Genomic DNA, 12420 nt, shown 5'->3' on the forward strand with positions numbered 1-12420 from the left:
TGGCGGCCGGTGCGCGGCGGCGGCGGCTGCTCCTCGTCGTCGTCGTCGCCCGGGAGGCGGCCGCCCCCATCTCCCCCCGCGCCGCAGGGTCTGTCACTGCGGGCCGCCCCCCGACGGAGCCGCCCCGGCCATGCCGCCGCCCGCGCCTGCGCCCAGGCCGGCCGTTAACCCGGGCCGCGCGGCGTCGCCGCCTCGGAGCGCGGGCCGCGGGCCACTGCGGGCTCGCGGAGGGATCCGGCCGCAGCCGCCGCTCGGCTCGACGCTGCCGCGGACGGATCGGGCCGAGCGCGGCGGCCGGGCCGTCGGAGCCGAGGAGCAGCGCGCTCGCGCACGGCGGCGGCGGCCAGCACAAGTGGGCGGGGTGGCCGCCTCTCGCGACAGCCCGGGCCGGCCGGGCCCGCCCCCCGCGCTGATTGGCCCTGCCGCGGCTCCTCGGCCCCGGATTGTTCCGGCCCCGCCACCCGATTCGCCTGCTCCTCGGCCACGCCTCCGCGGGGGCTGTCGATCACGTTGGAGCCGCCCCCTCCCGCCCCTCGGCGGCCGGCGCCACCCGATTGGTGGGCCACGGTTGGCGAGGCGGAAAACCCGGGGCGGATTTCTGGTCGCTTTTGTTCCCGCAGATTTGCGCGGAGCCTTGTTTTTGGGGGAAAGCCAGGAGCTGGGCCTTCCTGCTTTATTCCTGAGCAGTATCCCGGGAAGGTGGCGGCCGTCTAGAAAGAGCTACTGGAGCGGGGCTCTGGAGACCCGCGTTCCAACTCTCTATCTGCCCCTGCTGAGCTGTGTGACCTTGGGCAAGTCACTTGGCCTCTCTGAGCCCTGGGCGCCTCCCCGGAAAAATGAGGGTAATAATAACCACCACAGGGGGCTTGTGAGAAGGTGGTGAGCTCACAGAGGGCCGGCACCTACATTTTTTAGGCGGCCTGCCTGCCTGGGGGTGGGGTAGTGGGAGGAGTAAGCCTTCTCCAAAAACCTTGACGAGAGGAGACTATCAGCCGCCGATCATCAGTCCATCTTCTTTCAGCGGGCCACCTCCTCGGCCTGTGGAACAGAGAAAATGCAAACCCAGGGGCCAAGGGTCAGGGAGAACCTGGCAGGAAGTACCAGAGGTGGCAGCTACTGCCCCGGAATTTGCACTGGCCCGTACTGTGGTTGGGGGAAGGGGAGCCCGGGCGGCGTCCCACCTCTGGATCCCACGACTTCAGGATCCTCCACTTCTAGAAACTCAGGACGGAGCGAGGTGCGTTCCCCGGCGCCCTTCCCCCAGAAGATGTCCTTTCGGTGTCCTGGCGATCTAGGCCCGGCCCATCTCCTTGGTGGCTGCCAGATGTGCCGGCCTTGGGGTGCCCTCTGGGCAGAGCCCCCAGCCTGGTTCTGGGGTTCGCTCGGGGGTGTGTGGGTTCCTCAGGGCACCGTCGGGGGTGCTGAGAACGTCTAGGGAAGTTCTCTCTTGGGTCCTCAGGCGCACCTGTGTTGGGGAGGCCTGTTGGTGAAGCAGCACTCCTCTCCTGCCCCCACCCGCCAGGCAAGGTTCCCAGGAGCCACCCCAGGGCTCTCATCACCCTGGGAGAAGAGGCGTGGGGTCAGAGCCAGGTGGCTTCCCAGCAGGCACAGGGGCCCTCCGGGGACTGTTGGGTGCCCCCCACAAGCAGTGACTGAGTTCCTCCTTGTTTTCTTGGGCCTTATTCTTTTATGGGATTCCAGGGAAGTGGTCACATTCCAAAATCTAAGATCTGAGTAAGCCAGGAACAACTTGTCCTCTTGACAAAGGAGGCCCCCCGAGTGGACGCATCTTGGACCTTCTCATTCCAGAGGCTTCTCAAGCCCAGCCCCCGGGGCACCGTGCACACCTGGATTCCAGTCCCAGCTCTGGCCTGGCACTCGTTCAACCCCTCTGAGCCTCAGTTTGCTCATCTGTGAAAGAGAGCCAGGAACCAGCGGCCAGCTGCAGCAGAAGTCAGAGTGCTGACCAGAGTCCCTGTGACCTGAGAGGGCAGAGGCCTGCCTGCAGGACCCCTGGTCCAAGTCCACCCAGCTCCCAACGCCTTCTTGTTAATTCTTGATGTGCCGTTTGATATTTAATGTCAAACTGAGATGAATAGCATCCCCCCGAATTCTATGTCCACCTGGAACCTGGGACCTGACCTTGTTTGGAAACAAGGTCTGTGCGAATGTAATTAAGGATCAGGAATACAGTGGATTAGCAAAGGCTGGAGATTCAATGGGACTCTTCTTACAAGAGACAGAAAAGAGCCTGCAGAGATTTAGGGGGAAGGCCACTTGAAGACAGAGGCAGAGATTGGAGCCAAGGGGTCGATGCCCAGGCCACCGTGCACCCCAAGAGGCAGGGAGGGTCTTGCAGAACCTTCAAGGGGAACTCAGCCTGCCCACACCTTGGCTTTGGACTCCTGGCCTCCAGAGCTGTGTGGAAGGGTGAATCCATTATTTTAAGCTCCCCCCCCCACTTCTTTGCGATCTTTCTTTAGAGCACCCACAGGAAACCAATTCAGTGTCATATCCCCCTGAACTTCAGTTGGGCTCCACTTAATTCAGCTCATAATGGATGTTAAATCCTTACCCTCCGAGATCAGACCTCTCTGTTTCAGGTTTGGGGGTCTTGGAAGGTAGGTTGCACACCGATGGGAGATGACCACCTCGACTCCTTGCCTGAGACCATTGGTCCATCAGCTTCTCCTCGGGAAAAGGGTGGATGGCCCTGAGGCTCTGCATGCTGGTGCCAGGTGCCAAGTGCTAGCCCTGCAGCCCAGGGCTCCATCCCCAACAGCCCCTGCCACTGGGGCTCCGGGACTCTCTCACCCAGCTCTGCACACGCACCAGGTGACCCCTGCCTGTTTCAATTTCCCCACCTGCCGCCCCTTCTGCAGAAGCCACTGGTGTTGTGGAGGGCTTGGGGATCCTGGGCAGAGACAGAGGGCTCTGGGCTCGGGCCAGGTCAGAAGGTGTGCACACCTCCAAGCCAGTTCTGGGAAAGCAGGGCTGCAAGGAGAGGGAGGGAGCTGGGTGTGCAGAAGGGAGCACACTGCGTTGAGTTCACTGGGCATTCGGGCCCAGCTGCCCTGGGCCTGACTGGGCAGGGGGCTGTGCTGACATTAGCATGATCTAATCTAGGGCAGCCAGCTATGTCTGTCTGCATCTTTTTTTTTTAATATTTATTTTTTAAGTTTTAGGTGGACACAATATCTTCACCTTATTTTTATGTGATGCTAAGGATCGAACCCAGCGCCCGGCGCATGCCAGGTGAGCGCACTACGGCTTGAGCCGCATCCCCAGCCCCTGTCTGCATCTTTAGTCCTTGGCTACCTCTGGGCACAAGACTGTGGGGGAGAAGGGGGAACTGTCCCTTCCACAGGCTGGAATGCAATACAACTTGCTTTATTTTTGAGATCAGAAGCCACAAGTCCACCCAGATGATTATTTTATAACAAAGGCATGACACATGCATGGGGTTGCTTCTGGTGTCTGAACTGACAGTTCTTACTCCAATGGTTGCAGGTGATGACCAGGAGGGACCATAAATCAATCAGCCCACTGTTCCAAAGTGCAGAGTCCTTCCCTGACTCCAACACCTTGCTTCTCCTCTAACTCAGAGTCCAGCCCAGGAGAAAACCTGGGGAGGCCCAGTGGGGACTGGGACAAGAGAGGCAGAGTTGAGATCAGTGCCCTGTGAACATGGTGTCCATCATGCTCCCTGGAGGACACGGGGAAGCTCCTGGCACAGATTGCTACTGAATTTTCCTGGGGTGCATCCTCAGGGTGTGACCTCTGGGGATCCCTCTTTCCCATGGCCTACACCCTGCTCTCCTGTGACGATTCTCGTTCCCTGCCTGGGCTCCTGGCCCCTCGTGGGGTCACCGCCGTGACATACAACAGGTCCTGTTGCCTCCATCCTTATTCCCATTTTATGGGTGTGGAGCGGTCAAGGAATTTGCTCAGGCCATGCTGTCCGCTCATGTTGGAACTGGAGCCTGACCTAGGTCAATGATCCACAGACTCTGTCCCTCCCGAAGGAAATAACAAACAGGACACATGGTTCATTTGCTATTTCTGCAAACTGGAGACTCCAAAGGTGTCTTATTGGTGCCAGTTTTTCTAGCCATGATTACTGACAAAGTCCACCTGCAGTCATAATTGGGCAATTGTCCCCAAGTGATGCCAAGCCCTGGTTTCCACCAGTGACAGTTTTATCCACAGCAGTCTGGGGTGTCTAGTGTTGGGCTGGATGCCATTGGTCTCCAGTGGCATCATCTGGGCTCTTTAGAATCGAGAATCCTAAGCTGATCCCAGAGAAGGAGGGGCACTCCCTGCAGTGTGAGCCTTGGAATCTGCATTTGTGCTAGCAACCTGGTGGTCCCGACACACACGTGTGACAGCAGCTCTTGGGGCATGGCTCTGCTGCTTCCAGCCCCCTAGGCTGCTTTGATTAACAACAGCAATCATGATAGTAATTAGGGTTTCCTGTACACATGGAGGCCTGATTACAGATGGGGAGTGGAGGCTGAGCAAGGGTAAACCACCAACCCGGGGCCACCAGCCGGCGGCTCTGGCTCTCACCACAGCATGCGGCAGACCCAGCTGTGGTGGGTGCTTGTGGCTTCTCCTATGTCCCTGCCTCTTGCACCACAGCAAAGGTGTCCTCTGACAGTCAGCAGGCGATCCACCGTGCTCCGCGTCAAGTGGCCCGTTTCACTTTCCTTTTTATCATAGAAAATTCCAAACATGCCCCAACGGTAAGGAGCAGCATGGTGACCCCTCACCACGGGGCAGCTTCAGCAGGGACAAGATCGGTCTTAGAGCCCAGACCATGCAAGGCAGCCCAGTTGGCCCAAGCCCTGCCCTGACCGTCCTCCTACGTCCACCGGGCGCGCTGGGGCCGCAGGTGTGAGCTCCAGCAGAGCCAGAGGACAGTCCCCTCCACCTGTGGTCCTGCTCCTACTTGTATCACACATTTTCTTTCTGAAGTATTTTCAAGTAAATAAGGGGTTTAAAAACCTATATATTGTCATTTTGTCTGTTCGCGAGGGAATACATGCTCCTTGTAAAGATATCATACCTCACTGAGAAGTAATAGAAAGTCACAAAAACACCTTCTCAGTCACCACCAACGTAAAAATGTTCTTCTAGACAATTATATATTTATGTGTACATACTTTTACCAAAAAAAAAAAAATGGTAAGAATCCGGGTTACTCTATGAAAGTAAGACAGTGCTCCGTATTTGTGAATTCTCAAATGTCCTTCTGTGTCAGTGACTCTACATCATGGCTGGAGGACAGCTTGGAGTCTGGTTGTTTGTGTAAACCACGGCCTACTGACCTCGGGATGCGCATCCAGGCTGAACTGCATCTGCCCCCTCTGCTGGCTTGCAGGGGTCAGAGTAGTATCACGTCTCAGAGCGGTATGCCCTCCCGCGAAGCCACAGGCCTTGCTGGAAGTATCCAGAGGAGACACGTGCAGATTCACTGTGGGTGAAAAACACATTCCAAAGGCAGATAATGCACTGTTTGGGCAGCAAGGTATGACTCCGGAATACCGAGGTCTCTCTTTAAACAAGCACACCAGAGCTCAGCCAACCCGCCAGGCTCCCCCCTTCCAAGTAGCTAAGCAGAAGCTGATGCTCTTGTTACAATGAAACGCCCCGTGAGGTCCTCTAAGGCGGTCTCCAGAAGCTGTGCGAGCGAGGCTGGTGTGCACTGTAGGCTGCAGAGCCCTTGTCCCTATGGGTGGGCGGATATCTGGAAATATCCCATGCCACCTGCACATTGCAGCAGATCTACTTTGAGCAGAAACAATTATCAAATGATAACAGGATCTGGGGTCTCTGACAGGGTCAGAGAAACAGAGGGGATGTCACTTTGTATCTTTAAGTTGCCAGTGCATGGTTGGCTATTTTTTTTTTTTTTTTTTTTGGTACTGGGGATTGAAATTGAACCCAGGGTAGTTTCACCACTGAGTTGTACCCCCAGCCCTTTATATGTTGAAACAAGGCCTCACTAAGTTGCCTAGAGCCTGGCTACATTTGCAGAGGTTGACTGCAAACCGGTGATTCTCCTGCCTCAGCCTCCCAAGTTGCTGGGATTGTAGGCATGCACCACATACCCCACTTCCTACCCATTTTTCAATCAGGTTTTTGTCTCGTTTCCCTCAAATTTTTGATTTTTCATCATTTAGGTATTAAGTCACATTATCCCTTTATCTACATTTACATTGGAAATGTTCTTTCCCCATCCATCAATTGTCTTTTGATTCTGTTGATGGTGTTTGTACCACGAAAACGATGAACTTTAATGTCATTACATGTGTTCATCTTTTCTTTTATTACATCGGGATCTGGAGTCACAGTCAGACAGTCTCTCTACACTCAAGTGGTAGTGGAATTAGCCGGGACTTTCTTCTGTTGGTTCCTTTTTCTACATTCTGACATTCACTCTTATAGATATCTGCTTTCAGAATCCACCTTATTTAAGTTCGTTGACTGAACCAGGCATTGCCAATTAGAATGCTGTAGAGCCAGCCAGATGCTGGGGGCAGGAGGCAGTAGGTGAGGAGGCCTGGGGTCCATCACAGGTTAAAACCTTTTTTTTTTTAAAGGCCCTGAGAGGCCTTTTAAATATATCTTTATTTCTTTATTTTTATGTGGTGCTGAGAATCGAACCCAGTGCCTCACACATGCTAGGCCAGCGGGCTACCGCCTGAGCCACATGCCCAGCCCCAAAACCTATTTTATTTTTTTCAGTAGTTCTCCAGGCTGCTGTGAACAAGTGATCACAAACTGGGACTTAAAACGGTGGACACCAGCTCCGGCTCTGGCCGTTGTGTCTGACACCAGGCTGGCCCTGCTGAGGGTCTGGGGGCACCCATCCCAGCCTCCTCGGCTCGGGCACACTGGCCATCTTTGGTGGCCCTCGGCTTGCAGGTGTATCACTGCAGTGGCCTCCACCTCTGTCCTCACCTGGCTGCCTCCAAATCCCCCAGGCCCAGGACCTCGGCCCCTGAGCCTTGCTGTGTGGAGAGGAGATAAGAAGTACCCGCCTCGCAGAGGGCTGGAGAGCAGGGCAGAGGGCCTGACTGCCCGTTGATGCCCTGCCCTGGGCAGCAGGGACTCCGCACCGGGCCCTCACGCAGCCCGTGTGAGGGGGAGGCAGTCCCCGCGCCTGCGACGCTCTCGCGATGCCCAGCAGGCACCTCCCACCTCGAGTGCGTGCGGACCCGCCCCCTGAGTTGGCTCCACTCTCCGGAGAGGACGCGTCACCGGTCCCCCGCTGCCGGGTGGGTCGCACACATCGGGGCAGTCTGAGCTCGCGGGGTCTCGCTCCTCTGGGGAGTGCGCCCCAGTGACAAAGGAGGGTCTCATCCTCATGGGCGGGTGACAGCACGGGGCGTGGAGCCAGGAGTCCCTGGCAGAGGACGGACAGCAAGCGGCGAGGCTGGGCTGGAGGTGGCCCCTGGCTGCTCCTTTTGCCCAGCGGGGCCTGGGCGCGTTTTTTGGCACTGAGAGCAGGAAGTGTGGAAGCGCAGGGCACAACGTCCTTTCACGCCTCATTTCACCCCGGTGACATGCTTTGAAATCAATAGATCATTGTTGTCACCGCGCAGAAGGCGATGGCCCGTGGGGAAGGCTCCTGGATATTGATGGGCTGGACCTCAGACCAAGGGCTCCTGGCCCCTGGCGCGGGTCGGCAAGCGTATGGCCGCTGGCCATGCAGGTGAATCTGGCGCTGGGGCCAGAGCCTCTGCCAGCTGCAGGCCCCTCCAGCCACACTGCAGTAGTCCCTGCTGCCATCTGCAAGTAGAACCTCCCCTTACCCTTCCACAGCGGAGGAAGTGAGCCTGGGAGAGCCCACTGCCCAGCGCAGAGAGCCAGAGCGCCCCATTACACAGTCGGTGTCCCCTGCACCCACTGACCCTCGTGCCATCGTGGCTCTGGGACACCTGTGTGGATGTCTGTGTGAGACGCGTCTGGCCTCAGCTCAAGTCCTTGGGAGGGCTGCTGCCCTGACATCTCCTCGCCCACTGCCCCGAATGGCTCTGTGTGCCCTGCACACCTTCAGCTCTCTGCCCCCTGCCCACGTGCTTTCCTGTAAGGTGGCATTTCCCAGGGCTCCTGCGGGGGCCATTGGGACCGTCACTGGCTGTAAAACATCATAAAGTCACAGTGGTGTGTCCCCACAGAAGGCCAGCCCAGTGCACACACACGGGGCCTGGTGAATTCCACGCTCTTCAAGTGCAGGCCAGTGGGGTGCTGTCACCTGGATTCCTGCTCGAGAGATGCCGTGTGCAGCATCAGTTGGAGCTTATTAAACAATTGCCAATCCCACTCTGCAACGCTTCCCCCAAGCAAGAAGGATCAGGGTGTTCCGTTAACTTCTGCAGCACTCCTCTCCTGATTTTGACTTGTCACGTAAAACTATGCTTTTACCCCAATGCTTGCAAAGTGGAGTTTTTCCAAAATGTTGTTAATATTTCCTTATCCCATGGCAATTATCCCAGGATAGGGAAGCCTTGACCTGGAAGAGAATTTAGTAGTCATCAGGGTCAACTCTTTAGTTAGTAAATGAAACAGCAAATTTAAAAAGAGAAGGGACTGTCAGGGCCATCCAGCTAGCCCATTCCTTGGCCTGTTCTGGGAACTGGCTGCTGGTGCAGAAAATCATTGATGTGATCCTCAACGTTTCAGTTTGGGATCAAGTGTGTGTTTGACAAAGATACTCTGTGCTGCCGTTCTGGTAACATCTTGCATCTGCTAGGAGAGGCTCTCAGAGGGCAGGGCAGGGGTGCTGGCTGTTGGTGACCAGTACATGGAAGGTGAACAGCACATATTGAGTGATCCATGAGACCTGAATTGAAATGCAGTATCTTACTTTCTCATCAATTCTGATAATCCACTTAGGGCAGATACAGAATTATGCTGATAAGTTGCTTCAGGGTTTTAGTGAGAAAAGTTCTTGGCTGCAATTAACAGTAACATAAACATATAGGGTTTATTTTTCCTCACAGGTCAAGAAATCCAGAGACACGTTGCTCCTCCAGCAACAGGAAAACTGTGCGTGAGTCTCTTGACTTTACCTTACAGGAGCAATATGGTGGCTACAGCTTCAGACATCACACTGTGCATTCAGTGTAGGAATAGGGGAGAATGGAATAATACTAGTGGTTGCTCCTCATACAAGGAAAGGCAAATTCTTTCCTTCCCCCTGAGCCCTCTACAGATTCCCACTGTGATCTAATTTGCCAACACTAATCAGTGGCCATCCACGGCTGCAAGGAAGAGGAAAGAGAGTGGGCCGGAGCTGATGGTCTGTGCCATCCTAGAGCTCTGTGCCTCGGCCATCACCTCAGGGAACCTGCCCCGCTCTCCACTGGCCCCAAGAGGAGGAGGAGACATGCAGAGCAGAGCCGTCCCAGCAGAGCCCAGCCTGAACAGGACGTCTGGCAGGTCTCAGCTGGAGGAGTCGGGCCTCCAGACGGGCTCGCCTGACCTGCAGCCCACCTGCACAGGCGTGAGGCTCAGAGTCTTCAGTCCAGTGCTTTGCAGCATGGGTGACTGACAGAGCAGGGTCATGCTCACCTGGGTCAGCTGCAGAGTGCTCATAAGGCTGACCGGGCTGTGGCCGAGACCTGCAGGACATCGTGCCCCTGCACAGAGCTCAGGCCCCCAGGCAGAGCATGCAGTGTGCGCACCAAGGTCACCGGAGACGCCATGGTTTGCTGTGCTTGCTTCTCAAAGGGGAACCCCGGAGCCCCAGCAGTTTGGTGGGCGTCTAGAACTTAGAGGATGCTTCTGGCCACATGGCAGGTAGTCCAACTCCAAGGCTCAGACCAGACGACAAGGAACCCGTTCCCAGGAGGTCCTGAGTCGGAGCTCATCCAGGACACCGCCGCAGAGCGCGCTCTGCCCGTCCTGCTGTGCTGCCTCCTCGGGGTGCCGCCTCAGCCCTGCCGGCCTCCTCGTGCTCTCAAGTGACCAGGGTCTTCCAGGTCTCACCCAACTTCCAGCAGCAGCGGAAAGCCTGTCTCTCTTGGGCATCAATTTTGAGAGGCGACTCTCCCCGAGCCCCCTCTTCAGAAGCCCTCATGTGTCACTGGCTGGATTATGTCACCTGGGTATGCTTAAGCCCACCACGGACTAGAGGAGCAGGGCCGTTGGACCACCCCTGACCCCTCAGGCTACCTGAGCCAGCCTCTCCTGAAGGCTGTGGCTGTGCAAGGGGCTGGGTGCCCACAGGCCGAGGTCCTGCCCACAAGCGAGGGCACTGTGGCATGAGGGAAGCGACAGTGTCAGGTTTCTGACCCCAAATCCCTGTCCTCTGGGTCCCCCCGCAGCAGACAGGGCAGGGCTGACACACAGGTCACCCCTCCCTGCCACCAGCCCCGCAGGGGTGCTGCTCTATGGCCACTTGCCATGCGGTGCTGAGGGCCCCATCACTCCTTCCAGGCAGGGCCGACAGTGGCCCAGGGCCTCCAGCTTGTTCCAGCACCGTGGTCTGCCCGCCACGCCCAGCAGATGAAAGGTGGCCAGTGGGTAGCGGGTCGGGCAGCCTCTCCTGGCGCCTCTCCCCTTCATCCGCGGTGTGAGGCCGAGGGAGCGAGGAGCCAGCATGGCCCAGCATCATCGGAGGAAGTTTGGGGCAGGCTGCAAACTGACCACAGCTGGCCCAGGACAAGGACACCCAAGGACCAGGCGCGTCGCCAGGGGCAGCACTGTCCTCTCACCATGGCCTTGGCACCGCCCAGCCTGGGTCTGAGGAGGGTGTGCCAGAACACGCTGTCCCTCTCCAGCAGGGGCTTGAGGCCGTGAGTAAGGGGCAGCGAGGAAAGCCCAGGGCCCTGGAGACCTGTGTCCGCGTCCCCCGTCTGTGAGACCGGGTGCCACTGGTGCTCTCCTGCCTGGCTCGCCCTGTTCTGTGGAATGGGACCACACGGCTGGGCACCTCGAGGACCAGGAGGTACTCGGAGCACCTGACGCACAGCTGGCTCCAGAGAGGGGGACTCCACTGTCATTACCCCTGGACTTGGGCCAGGACAACGGGGCCAAGTCCAGGCTCCTTGGTGAAGCTCTTGGGTTTGGCCATCTCTGCCCACTTCTCACGCCTTGGCGTGTGGCCTGCGTCGGCCTGGAGTGGTGACCTGGCTCTCCCACAGCCTGGCGCCTGCGTGTCCTCTGCAGCGCGACTTGTGATCCCCACGGGAGCGGCTCTGAAGTCCTCTGAGCGCTCCCACTTGTCCAGGACTGGAAATGAAAGTCGGAGGGACTTACGTGTCCCCCGGCTGGGTGTACGGGTCCTTACTGTCACCATAACAAATGCGTAAGCCTTCGTGGTTTAAACAGCACAAACTCTCTACCTCTTGGAGGTCAAGGGTCCCGAGTGATTTCCACGAACTGAAAACCAAGGTGTGGGCAGGGCAGCTCTCCCTGGAGCTCCGGAGGGGAGGACAGGCTGGGTCCTGTGTTTCCACCTGCACTCCTGGCTCCTGGCTCCTGGGTCCAGTGTGTTTTCTGGTTCCTGCCTGGACTGTCATGTTCAGAGAGCCAGAGTCCACCCAGCGTCCGATGCACATGCTCAGCCCTGCCTCCACTGGACTGTGTCCCTCTTTTAAGGACTCCTGTGCTTTGATCGGGCAGGCCTAGACAGCCAGGACAGTCCCCTCACCTGAAGATCCTTAATTTGATTACACCAGCCGTGTCCCCTTTACCAAGTGAGGGTCACGTCCACAGATTCTGCGAAGTAGGACGGGGACATCTCCAGGGACACCTTCCGCCTGCAACAGTGGGCTCAGAGCAAGCCTGCCTGGAAGTGACCAAACCTGCATTAGACGCCCCCTGCTCTCCACACTCCAGGGTGGCACCAGGCCGGGGGCAGCTGATGGGCTGAGGACTGTGCTGCCCAGGGAGAAGGAGTAGATTATTTCTTTTCTTTTTATTCTGCTTTGTTATATTGACAGAGAATGCATTTCGATTCATGTTGCACAATTTTTCATATCTCTGGTTGTATTGTGTGTGTGTGTGTGTGTGTGTGTGTGTGTGTGAGAGAGAGAGAGAGAGAGAGACAGACAGACAGACAGACAGACAGACAGAGAGACAGAGAAAGAATGCATTTCGGTTCATGTTGCACAATTTTTCATATCTCTGGTTGTATTGTGTGTGTGTGTGTGTGTGTGTGAGAGAGAGAGAGACAGAGAGAGAGAGAGAGAGAGAGAGAGAGAGAGAGAGAGAGAGAGAGAAAGAATGCATTTCGGTTCATGTTGCACAATTTTTCATATCTCTGGTTGTATTGTGTGTGTGTGTGTGTGTGTGTGTGTGTGGTGCTGGGGATTGAACCCATGGCCTCGTGCCTGTGAGGCAAGCACTCTATCAACTGGGCTGTGTCCACTGCTAGATTATTACTTAAGACGAAGGAATGAGATT

The sequence above is a fragment of the Ictidomys tridecemlineatus genome, chromosome 15, assembly GCF_052094955.1.
Source record: "Ictidomys tridecemlineatus isolate mIctTri1 chromosome 15, mIctTri1.hap1, whole genome shotgun sequence".
Classification (NCBI taxonomy): domain Eukaryota; kingdom Metazoa; phylum Chordata; class Mammalia; order Rodentia; family Sciuridae; genus Ictidomys; species Ictidomys tridecemlineatus.